At 47.2% G+C, this 11,736-nt stretch overlaps 1 protein-coding gene across 6 annotated transcripts in view; it reads right to left on the reverse strand.

Annotated features, from left to right (window-relative positions):
* The window catches only part of MREG (melanoregulin), a 154,248-nt gene that overhangs the window by 69,200 nt on the left and 73,312 nt on the right, over positions 1 to 11,736 (reverse strand). The window lies entirely within an intron of this gene.

The following is an 11,736-nucleotide window of genomic DNA, read 5'->3' on the forward strand; positions in this document are numbered from 1 at the left end:
CCCGTGCACCGCAATGAAGAGTAGCCCCCGCTCGCCGCAACTAGAGAAAGCCCGCGCGCAGCAATGGAGACCCAAAGCAGCCAAAAATAAATAAATGAATAATAAAAACAACAGAGGACAGATACAACAGGATACCTGGGCAGAGGTAATTTTACTATGTTAAGCATGAAATTCAGCACAGAGTACCCCAGCAGCTAAGAAAAAAAAGAAAAAAAGAAATCCAATGGGGAATGGAATTCTCATGTGATTAAAAGAAGAAAACAATGAACATGAAGAGATGAACTTTTTACTGGCTCTGAATTCAAGGAAATGCAGTAAATGTAGAGTGCAATGGTATGTAGTATCTGTCAAATTCCCTACAACAAGAAAACTGAGTAATAAATATGCACATCCAAATACATTCAATAAACAATATGGGATGTTGAGTAAGGATTTCAGGAGCCCCATGTTGTACATTTGTTCCATGGTTTACCCTCTATGAGGCAGTATCCGTGCTTGGGCTTATGAGGAGCTGAGTGGCAGAGCATCATCCCTAGGACATGCTTATACACAGATCTGGTTAACTTCTGTGGGACTGGTCAGGTAGGATCATGCTGGTGTTATCCCCGTCATCTACTAATATGTATGAGGCACTGACCCCATGTTAATCACAGGGCTCAATAAAATTGTGAGCAACACGGACATGGTCCCTGTCCTTGGACCTCACTAGAGGGAAACACAGTAATGAATGATCACGGGACTACATAATTAAAAACTGTGATAAGTTCTATAAAGGAGGAGTTCAGGGAGCTGTGAGAGCTAGTGACGGTTGCAACAGGTAGGCATTGTGGAAAAGGGGTGCTTGAGCTTTAAGCTGAAAGACAAGAACAGAGTTCCAAACAAAGGAAATGGCATGTTCAAAGGCCCTGGGGTGGGAGGAAGCAGGATGTATCCATGAGAAGAAGGGGGTTGTTGGCTAGTGAGTGAAAAAGAAGCTGAGGAGGCCGTTGGGGCCAGATAACCTCTGGCTTTGTAGGCCATGTTTTCTAACATTCTTCAGAAATGTGGTCTTTATTCCTAAGAACGAGGTAAGATGAGGAAGGATTTTAAGCAGGACTGTGATGTGACAGGAACAGTATTACATCTTGAAAGATCTTTCTGGCTAAAGTGTGGAGAATGCTACAGAGGGGTGAAGAGTGGACCTGGGGGATTCATTAAGATGCAGCTGAGAGGGCTTCCCTGGTGGCGCAGTGGTTGCGCGTCCGCCTGCCGATGCAGGGGAACCGGGTTCGCGCCCCGGTCCGGGAGGATCCCACATGCCGCGGAGCGGCTGGGTCCGTGAGCCATGGCCGCTGGGCCTGTGTGTCCAGAGCCTGTGCTCCGCAGCGGGAGAGGCCACAACAGTAAGAGGCCCGTGTAACGCAAAAAAAAAAAAAAAAAAAAAAGGAAGGGCTCCAGCGCTTGAGTGATGGGGTACAGGTCAGGCTTGAGAGAGCCAGGCCGGCAGGAGGCCAGCGGCCAGCTACCTAAATGGATGCTGGAAAGTGCTCTTTAAATCCCTCTAGCTGAGGTTCAGAAGTGTAGGGTCTGAGACTGGGCGGAGTGATCAGAATTATGGAGAAGGAGCGACTTACACAGAACCAGACACAGCTCAGCCACCGTGTTCTCAGAACTGCCCTGTTTTCCCTTAGCTGCCTGGCACCGCAAAGGCTGAAGTACAGAGAGACCCGCTCCTCTTAAGAATGAGGAGCCAATGAAAGAGGAGGCGAATGATGCCTTGGTGCCCACATGGGCTTTAACGAGCATGTCAAACTCATTCATTCAGTTGTTTGTTTATTCAACAAGCGTACACTGGTGCCGGGCTGGGTGCTCTGCAGACTCGAAAATTAAGAGGACATCGTCCCTGCTGCTGGTGTGACTATAATGCAAGGAGGTAAGTATTTTTTTTTTTTAAGTGCAAACAGAAACTTGTAGGCACAGGGAAGGAGTGACACATTATGTTTGATGAGAAGGAAGTTCGAGAAAGGTTTCGTGGAGGCGACGACATCTAACCCAGACCTCAGGGGTACACAGTCTTTCCTCAGGAAGAGAAGCAAGGGGAAAGGTGTGCCTGGCAGAGGAAACAGGACCAGCAATATGGAGCCTTAAAGTGCCTGCAGGGCTGGAGAATTCCAAGTGTTTTCACAGGCCCAACCACACAGGCCCAGAGGGAGGGAAGAAAAGGTGATCTGGGGTCAGGCTGAGGATCTGCTGGAGTTCAGGCTTTGTTCTGTGAATGGTGACCAGTTATCAAGGTGGTTTTGAGCCTTGTCAGGTCTGGGTTTTGCAGAAACAACCCTGGACGAAAAAGGAACAGAGAGATAGCTTAGGAGGCTGTCACAATCGACTGTCACAAGAGGGTAGGTGTGGCTTTCCTGCCATGTTCTTTGAGTTCCTAGTGTTAGGGGGCCTCGGGGCCACTGCTGGGGAGGAGTGGGGCAGGAGATGGGCAGGGCTGCCCGGGCAGAAGGAGAAAGAAGCCGCTCTGTTTAAACCTCATTTGTTAGAGTTACAAGGAAGATTTCTTTGGGGCATAGGAAAGGTGGAGTTCTATTGCTAAATAAGTACATGTTTAATTCTAAACGTTTCGAAATACTGGTTGGGGTGAGAGTGAATGAGGGTGTGGGCTCGAGAGCGAGAGGGGGGAATAGCTGCGAGAGGATGGGTTCCAGCAGCATCAGAGACTCTCAGACGTGGCCACCCTGGTGACTGGTGACGGGTGGCACAGAGGTGGGAGGAGAAGACTCAGTGCTGACCGTGTGAGGGCGATGCCTGTACCTGGGACGGCTCGGAGGAAGCCAAGGCCGACCTGCACGCCTGCAGGACGTGCAGACAGCGATCAGGATCTGGGCTTAGGAGTGAGGACAGGGCGGGAGATCTAGGCTTGGGAGAAACGCCCGTGCATCTCCATCACTGCAGAAGCCAGGGGATCAGAGGAAGCGTCTGGGAACAAGCAGGGAAAGACCACAGGGGAATGGCTGACCTAGGGAGCAGGGGTGGAGGGCAGACTGGAGAGACCAGGGGAGCCCAGAGAGAGAGAGAACACTGGGACAAAGAGGAATTCCCAAGAGCAGGCAGCACTGCGGTGTCAGAGCGTGAAGAGTATTAACTCCAACTTCTTTTTGCCTAAATAGATTTTGCAGCCAGTGATAAACCACACGGTGCTCTACCCAAGGGCCTCCACGCTCCATATCCCTCCTGTTGTACAACCATCTGAGGTCAGAAGCATGGATGACGCTATCCCACTTTGCAGGCAGGGACAAGCCTAACGAGTTGTTTGACTTCTCCCGAGACAGGCAGCCAGCGGACATTCCCCCCGCCTCCCCCGCCAGCACGAGGTCCTCGATGGGGCGTCTCCAAGCAGCCACGGTCATGAGACTGAATCCAAGTGCTGTGACGGGGATACACCCACAAACGCAGCGGCTCAGGTAACCGCTACATGTGTTTCCCGTGCAAACCGGCAAATTCCCCTGGGGCTTCTCCTCAAGGCATCCAGACCCCGGGGGCACAGCTTTCGCTAGGAGCTGAAGCCACTGGCTGCTGACACCACAGCACACATCCCTCCTGGGTCCTAAAACTCGAGTACGTTCCAAAACCGGTCTTTTTATTTTCCCCTAAGTTTGTTTCATTTGTATGAGTCTTGTCTCTTCATCAAGGTGATACGTTCCTCTAGGGCAGGGATTGTACCCAGTATTTCTTTCACATCCCACATCACCTGGCGGGGGTGGGCACAGAGTAGTTGCTTTAAAAGTATTAAGTATCCAATACTTAAATGGAACAAACGGAGCTGTGATCCCAACGTGCTAAAGGAAATCCCGGACATAGCTCAGTAAAACTTCCCTAGAGCAGGAGGTTTAGACATTGGCCGGTACCCACCTGAATAATCAGTCACAGACAACATTTGACCAGGAATAAGCTAGTCCCTATCTGCCTGATAACCCACAGTTTCTTTGCATGCTTTGAGAAGACAGCCGCCTCCCTGGCCAGTTGCTCCTACCCTCTCACAACCAATCAATCAATCTCAATCTCTCTGTCTTCTCTTTTTCTCTCTTCTCCCACTACCACCCCCATACACATGTGACTCCAGCCAATGTCAAACCGTAGCCTCTCATCCTTAACTTACAATCCCTGTAGGCAGGTCAGCATCGGGCCCGTGTGGATGTCTCCAGACAGGTAGTGCCTCCCCAGCTCCCCCGAATTAGGAGCAGGGCTCCCCTGACGTCCCGTGAGCCTCAGACTCTGCCTAGTCACTAATCCGCCTGCCCCCAGGGGAAGATATAAAACAGGGAAGAGAACCAAGGGCTTCCGCCCCTGGGAGAGCAGTGACTGTCACCCAGGGTGATGCTCTCAAGCTCGGGGTCTAGGCTGCTCTCCTCTGCAGTGCAGCCCCTCCTCCATTCGACTGCCTACCTCACCTGGACCTCGCTCCCACCACCTTCTCAACCGTTAGAGTTACAAGTCAGGTTTCCTTGGGGGCACAGACATGGTGGGGTTCGTTGCTAAATAAATCAATAATTTCACCAAAACACCGGTCAAGGTGAACGTGAATGAGGGAAGGACCTGTCAGACGAGCCTGGCTCCTGGGATCCCTGGTCTCCATTCCTTTCGTCCTCACCATCCAGTCAAGGCAGCATCCACTTTGCTGGGGTTTTTTTTCTTTTTTTTTTTTTGAATTTTATTTTATTTATTTTTTTTATACAGCAGGTTCTTACTAGTTATCTATTTTATACATATTGGTGTATATATGTCAATCCCAATCTCCCAATTTATCCCACCACCACCACTGCCCCCCCCCACCGCTTTCCCCCCTTGGTGTCCATACGTTTGTTCTCTACATGTGTGTCTCTATTTTGAACCTTTAGGATGAAGAAGAGACCAGAGCAAAGAAAGGCCTAAAGTAAACAACTAAAGAAGCAGCTTGGGAACCTCTGTGCTCCTGAAACTGTGAAGGACTGTGGGACCTGTGTAAAGAAAGCTCCATGCAAAGGCCCTGGGGTCTGAGCCAGAAGCCCCGGGAGGACAGAGGCGGGGGAAGAGGGCACTGAATCGGAGCTTCACTTTTCCTCCCTCCCCCATATAATGACCTCTAAAAGGTTCTGAGGAAAGTGAGAGTGGCCGTTTTGCCCCCGGCCGCCATCTGCTGATGATAAATATTTTATTAACCTCGGGCATTTGAGAAGTGGCTCTGAAGTTACACACAAGCGAAGCAGAGGCTGCTTTTACTCCCAAAAGGTAGGATGAGCAAAGTCTCAGGTTCCACCCCCAATCCCACCTAGGGCGCTGGACCAAAGCACTTGGGAATCTTTTCTTTCAATACCATCTAGGGCTAAAAGGAGACTCCAGGCTTAGAAACACTGGACTCCGTGCCCGGGGACTGCAAGCTAAGTGCCACTTAGCATTACAGCTGCTCACAAGGGTTTCCCGTGAGTCCTCACTACCAGCAAAGGACCGTGTGTGAAAGCTTCTGGAAAGCCCCACAAAACACGCACACACAGGTCGGCTGCTGAGGCCAGTGGTTCCAGTAACTTTACTGCCCTCCCCACAGACAGGCTGTACGTCAGCCCTCACTGGTCCAAGACTGAAGCTCTGACAGGGAAGAGAGAACATCTCCAGTAAACAGCAAACAAAGGTCTCAAAAACCAGACCCCAAAAGGCTGTTTAGTGCGACCCCCTTGACTAGCTAAGGCCTCCTATCTGATTCCCCACTAGGAACTGGCCTGCCTCTTTGCCCCTGGCTTCCAGACTTTTCCCTTCCTCCTCCTGTGGTGACTTCCTGGTGAAGGAGCGAAGGTCCTTACCCTCTCCCTCCTTTCCTCCTTCCCTCTCTCCCTTCCTCCCTTCCTTCTTCTCCTCCCTTCCTTCCTCCCTCCCTCCCTCCCTTGTTCTTTCCTTCCTTCCTTCACTGCTTCCAAGACAGATACTCTGACCAAGTTAATTCAATGTCTAAACATTATTTAACCCCAAGTCTAAACATCGGTCCATAGATTCTGGAGCTTTTCTCACTGTTTAACTACCAAGGCTCATGACTTCCTTCAACACCAGAGGTATCAACCTTCTCAAAGTACAGGAAGAAAAACTCTGGGTACTTTTCTGGGCCCCGCTCCCTGACATGTTCCCACCCTTCAGGCCTTCTCATCCCAAGGCTGAAACAGAGCACCGTGTGATCACGCCTTTCATTCACTGCTTTAAGTGCTTTAAAGCCTTGAAGATGGTCCTGACAAGAAGTCTGTGAAGTAGGAAGGGGAAACATGATTTTTATGTCTCCCAGCAGAGGAAACGCTGGGGCTCAGGAAGATTAGAAGACTCAGCCCTTGGTCTCTTCCCTGTTTATATTCACTCCCGGTCATGTCATACCAGTCTCCTGGTTTTAAATACCATCCCCTTGAGGAAGATTCTCAAACCCATACCTGTAGCCCCAGCTCAGACCTCACCCCCAAGTCCCAGACTCCTGCATCTACCTGTCTTCTTCCCATCTCCATATGGATGGCTAGTAGACAGCTCAAGCTCAACATGGTGGACCAAGCCCCTGACCTTCTCTCCAAACCTCCCCACCAGCAGCCTCCCCACCCAGATGATGGGAAACCCAACCTTCTGATAGCTCAGGCCAAAATCCTTCAAGACATCCTTGGTTCTCTCATCCCCAACATCTAATCCAACAGAAAATCCTATTAACAATACATTAAACAAATACCCACCTCTACCACTACCCCTGCCCAAGCCAAGGCACCTCTGTCTTGCAAAAGAATTCCTGCAATTTTTTTTTCACTGATCTACCTCTTTCTACCATTGCCTCCACCAATTTGCAGCTCTTAACACAATCAAAGGGATCCTTTAAATATGTAAATCAGATCACGTCACCCCCTCCCTCAAAACCCTCCAGGGACGCCCATTTGACTTAGAATATAAGCCAAGGTCATACAATGGTCTAGAATCCCCTCATGACACACCAGCCACTCTGGCCTCTTCGCTGTTCCCTGAACCCACCAGTCACACTGCCATTTCGGGGCCCTTGCACTGGCTGCTTCTTCTACCTGTAATATTTTCCCCCAGAAATCCATATGCCTCACTCCCTCCCCTCCTTCAAATCGCTGTTTAAACATCCCCTCCTCGATGAGGCCTACTCAGACCAACCTATTTAAAATAGCAAGCATGCTCCCCTGCCCCTGCTCTACCTCCACATCCATGAGTTCTGTATCCCTGGGTTCGGGGAGGTGGGGGGGATGAATCCCCTGCAGATACTGAGGGACAACTGGACTTATTTATCCTCTAATTTACTTATTATGTTTACTGCTTATTGTGCCACCGCCCCCCACCCCACACACACACTACAATAAAAGCCCCCTGAGGACAGGATCTGTATCTCTTTTGCTCAGTGATGTATCTGGAGTACTTAGAATAGGACCTGGCGCTTAGTAGATGCTCAATTTGCTGAATGAATGAACTGCAATTTCCCAACTTCACAGGGCTCTGAATGGTAGAAATGAGGCTGGAATCCACTCTCCAGACAAGTTCTTAACATGTTTGAGCTGCTTACATTCATGAAGGTGGGGCTTAAGAGTCTTCCAGAGGAAGCAGACAGTAAGCACATATGTTTACGTCTGGTGGTGTTCAGGGCTCTGAAGGAATACGCGGTGACTAAGGGACAGAGCGAGGGCAAAGAGTACTGTTTTAAAGAGGATGGTCAGGGAAGAATTTTCTGATAAAATGACTTTGAGCAGAGACCTGAATCAAGTGAGGGAGTTTCCCAAACAGGTAAGTGGAGAAAGAACATTCTAGGCAGGGAGGACTCTGAGACAGTGCATGGTGTATTTGAGGACCCAGGAGAAGGCCAGTATGACTAAAGGATGAACAATTTCCCCTTATGTGCTGACTTTAAAATCGAAACCATGCATAATAGCCCCAAACTGGTAACCACCCAAAAGTCCACCAACAGAAGAATGGGTGAACCAAAGGAAATATACTATAAAGCAGTGAGAACCACCAACTACATGCAACAACTTGGATGGCGAGAACATACACAGTTTGATCCTATGTATGTAAATTTTAAAGCAGGCAAAAGTAAAGAACATTTTTAAGGTGCATACATAGGTGGTAAAGCTATAAAGAAAAGCAAGGAGATGACTATCACAAAAGTCTAGATACAATCAGGGGTGAGAGATGCGGGGCTGCCGATAGCTATCTCTTGCCTTGGGCGGTGGTTACAGGAATATCCACTTTATAGTTGTTCTTTACACTGTATATCTGATTGTATGTTTTTAGTCTCTGATATACAAACACAAAACTTTAGAAGTTAAGGAAAAAAGATAAGTGAGAGACAATTCAGTAAACTCTTATTCCTTTCCAGGGAGCACAGGGGTTCTTTAGATACATACTGTCTCACCAAAATTATTTCCTAAAAACGACACCAAAGAATAGAGTGCACAGCATATTATTGGCACAAAACAAACATGTATTAACCAGACTGAAAAGGACTTCCACTGCCAACATAACAAGCTATTTTACCCAACATTTAAGCAGAATTCACTTTTTAAACAAAGGTGTAGTGGCAAGATCACTTCAAGATATCTAGAGAATAAAAAGGTCCAGGAAACCTAGATCAAAGGATATGTACGAGAAAGAAATACCTTCTCAGGGACTTCCAATGTCACCAAGACTGACTAACACAACACAACTCACAAAAAAGGAAGAAGGATGCTGGGGGTTGCCTGGGAAGCAAATCTTTAAAAAGTCATCCTCAGAGGACTGCTGAGCAGCTGACTTCTTGGTAAAGCGCGTACCTCCTACTTCTTGACCTGAGGCCCAGTTTCTGGGAACAGCATGCAGGACCCTCCCCCCTCTCTCCTCTGTCTTTCAAGAAAGTTAAAGTACAACTCTTGGAGTGGATTCTTCCAGCCAGGAGCACCTTCCTGCAACAGGAATCCTTGGTGCCTCTGCAGTCACTTCCTAAGAGTCACTGCCTGGCCCAGGGCTACGGGTCTTGTACTGCGGGCAGTGCAGAAAGAACTGGGTGAGTTAGTTGCATCAGCTCAGGTAACCCAGCAGCAGATTACGGGAAAAGAATCAGGCCATCTGGGCCCCAGTCTGAGAGATTCCACTGACACTAGCACATTAGCCAACATTTTTTAAAGCCTTCCAAAGGTAGAAGACAATTTGATCAGCTTGGAGGTCATGTGAGTCCACATGGTGAAATGAAAGATTCTAGACATGTGAAAGATTATTGTCCTAGAGTTGGTGGTGATCACCTCTTAAATGTCTTCAAGCCACCACCCTTCTTTCCCACTGGCCCCTGGCTTCACAGCCTTAAGACAGAAAAATAAGCCAGTGTCTCTGGACCCCAAGCTATAACAATTCAGGGCAGGTCTCAGACTTCAAACACCATGTCTAGAACACACCACATAAGCAGCTAGATACACACCTCCCTGCACCCTAGGAGGGCTCTACTCTTTCTATGGAACTGAAGTAGAATAGGACTTGAATTCCAGCTTGGCCATGAGTGCCCCTGAGCAAGCTACTGAAGTTCTTGGGCCTCAGTTTCTTCTGCTGTCAAGTAGGGATTACAGATGTAATTACAATCCAGCCTCACTATTCCCAGATTCCATATTTGCAAACTGGTCCACCCACTAAAATGTATCTGTGATCCCCAAATCAATACTCGTGGTGCTTTTGCAGTGTCCGAGGCACAAGTTCTCATGTTTCCACTCTTGTACTGGGAACAAGTGTCCTTTCTGTGGTCTATTAGTGCCACGTTTTTTTGCATTTTTGTGCTTTTTGTTGGTGATTTAGCTGTTTAGCTCCCAAGCATAGTGCTAAAGTGCTAAAAAACATGCCTTAGATAAGCTTCATTGAGGCATGAATTATAGAGCTATTGGCTGTCAGTTCAATGTTAATGAATCAACAATATATATTTAATAAGATGTCTTTAAGCGGAAACACACATAAAACAAGGTTATATACTGACCAGTTGATGAATCGGCTCTCAGGGACCTAACCCTGGATTTTCCCCTTGGAGCCATGATTCTTTATTTCAGTATTCGCAGTGACCATAGAATGTAACTACTATGACTCACAAGAACTGACCATACCTCATAGGGTTATGGTGAGGATTTAATTAATAGATATAAAGCACTTATGACAATGACTGGTATGGCATAAGTGCCACAGACAACCTATGAAGGATCAGCAGAGACTTTTCCAAAAAGACATTCTGTTTGGCATTTCAGCTAATAAGGGTCTGGGTGCTCTGGCCGGGTGTCAGGCCTCAGCCTCTGAGTGGAAGAGCTGAGTTCAGGACATTGGACCAGAGACCTCCTGGCCCGATGTAATATCAATCGGCGAGAGCTGTCCCAGAAATCTCCATCTCAACGCTAAGACCCAGCTCCACTCAACGACCAGCAAGGTCCAGTGCTGGACACCCCATGCCAAACAACTAGCAAGACAGGAACACAACCTCACCCATTAGCAGAGAGGCTGCCTAACATCATACCAAGTTCACAGACACTCCAAAACACACCACCGGACGCAGTCCTTCCCACCACAAAGAGAAGATCCAGCCTCATCCACCAGAACACAGGCACCAGCCCCCTCCACCAGGAAGCCTACACAAGCCACTGAACCAACCTTACCAACTGGGGACAGACACCAAAAACAACGGGAACTACGAACATGCAGCCTGTGAAAAGGAGCCCACAAACACACTAAGTTAAGCAAAATGAGAAGACAGAGAAATAAGCATCAGATGAAGGAGCAAGGTAAAAATCCACCAGACCAAACAAATGAAGAGGAAATAATAGGCAGTCTACCTGAAAAAAATGATAGTAAAGATGATCCCAAATCTTGGAAATAGAATGGAGAAAATACAAGAAACATTTAACAAGGACCTAGAAAAACTAAAGAGCAAACAAACAAAGATGAGCAACATAATAAATGAAATTAAAAATTCTCTAGAGGGAATCAATAGCAGAATAATTGAGGAAGAAGAACGGATAAGAGACCTGAAAGATAAAATGATGGAAATAACTAATGCAGAGCAGAATAAAGAAAAAGAAATGAAAAGAATTGAGGACAGTCTCAGAGACCTCTGGGACAACATTAAACACACCAACATTCGAATTATAGGGGTCCCAGAAGCAGAAGAGAAATAGAAAGGCTCTGACAAAATATCTGAAGAGATTATAGTTGAAAACTTCCCTAATATGGGAAAGGAAATAGTCAATCAAGTCCAGGAAGAGCAGAGAGTCCCATACAGGATAAATCCAAGAGGAAACATGCCAAGACACATGTTAATCAAACTATCAAAAATTAAATACAAAGAAAAAATATTAAAAGCAGCAAAGGAAAAGCAACAAATAACATAAAAGGGAATCCCCATACAGTTAAGAGCTGATCTTTCAGCAGAAACTCTGCAAGCCAGAGGGAGTGGCAGGACCTATTTAAAGTGATGAAAGGGAAAAACCTACAGCCAAGATTACTCTACCCAGCAAGGATCTCATTCAGATTTAACATAGAAATTAAAACCTTTACAGAAAAGCAAAAGCTAAGAGAATTCAGCATAACCAAACCAGCTTTACAACAAATGATAAAGGAACTTCTCTAGGCAGGAAACACAAGAGAAGGAAAAGACCTACAAAAAAAACCCCCAAACAATTAAGAAAATGGTAATAGAAACATACATATTGATAATTACCTTAAATGTAAATGGATTAAATGCTCCAACCAAAA

The sequence above is a fragment of the Physeter macrocephalus genome, chromosome 2, assembly GCF_002837175.3.
Source record: "Physeter macrocephalus isolate SW-GA chromosome 2, ASM283717v5, whole genome shotgun sequence".
Classification (NCBI taxonomy): Eukaryota; Metazoa; Chordata; class Mammalia; order Artiodactyla; family Physeteridae; genus Physeter; species Physeter macrocephalus.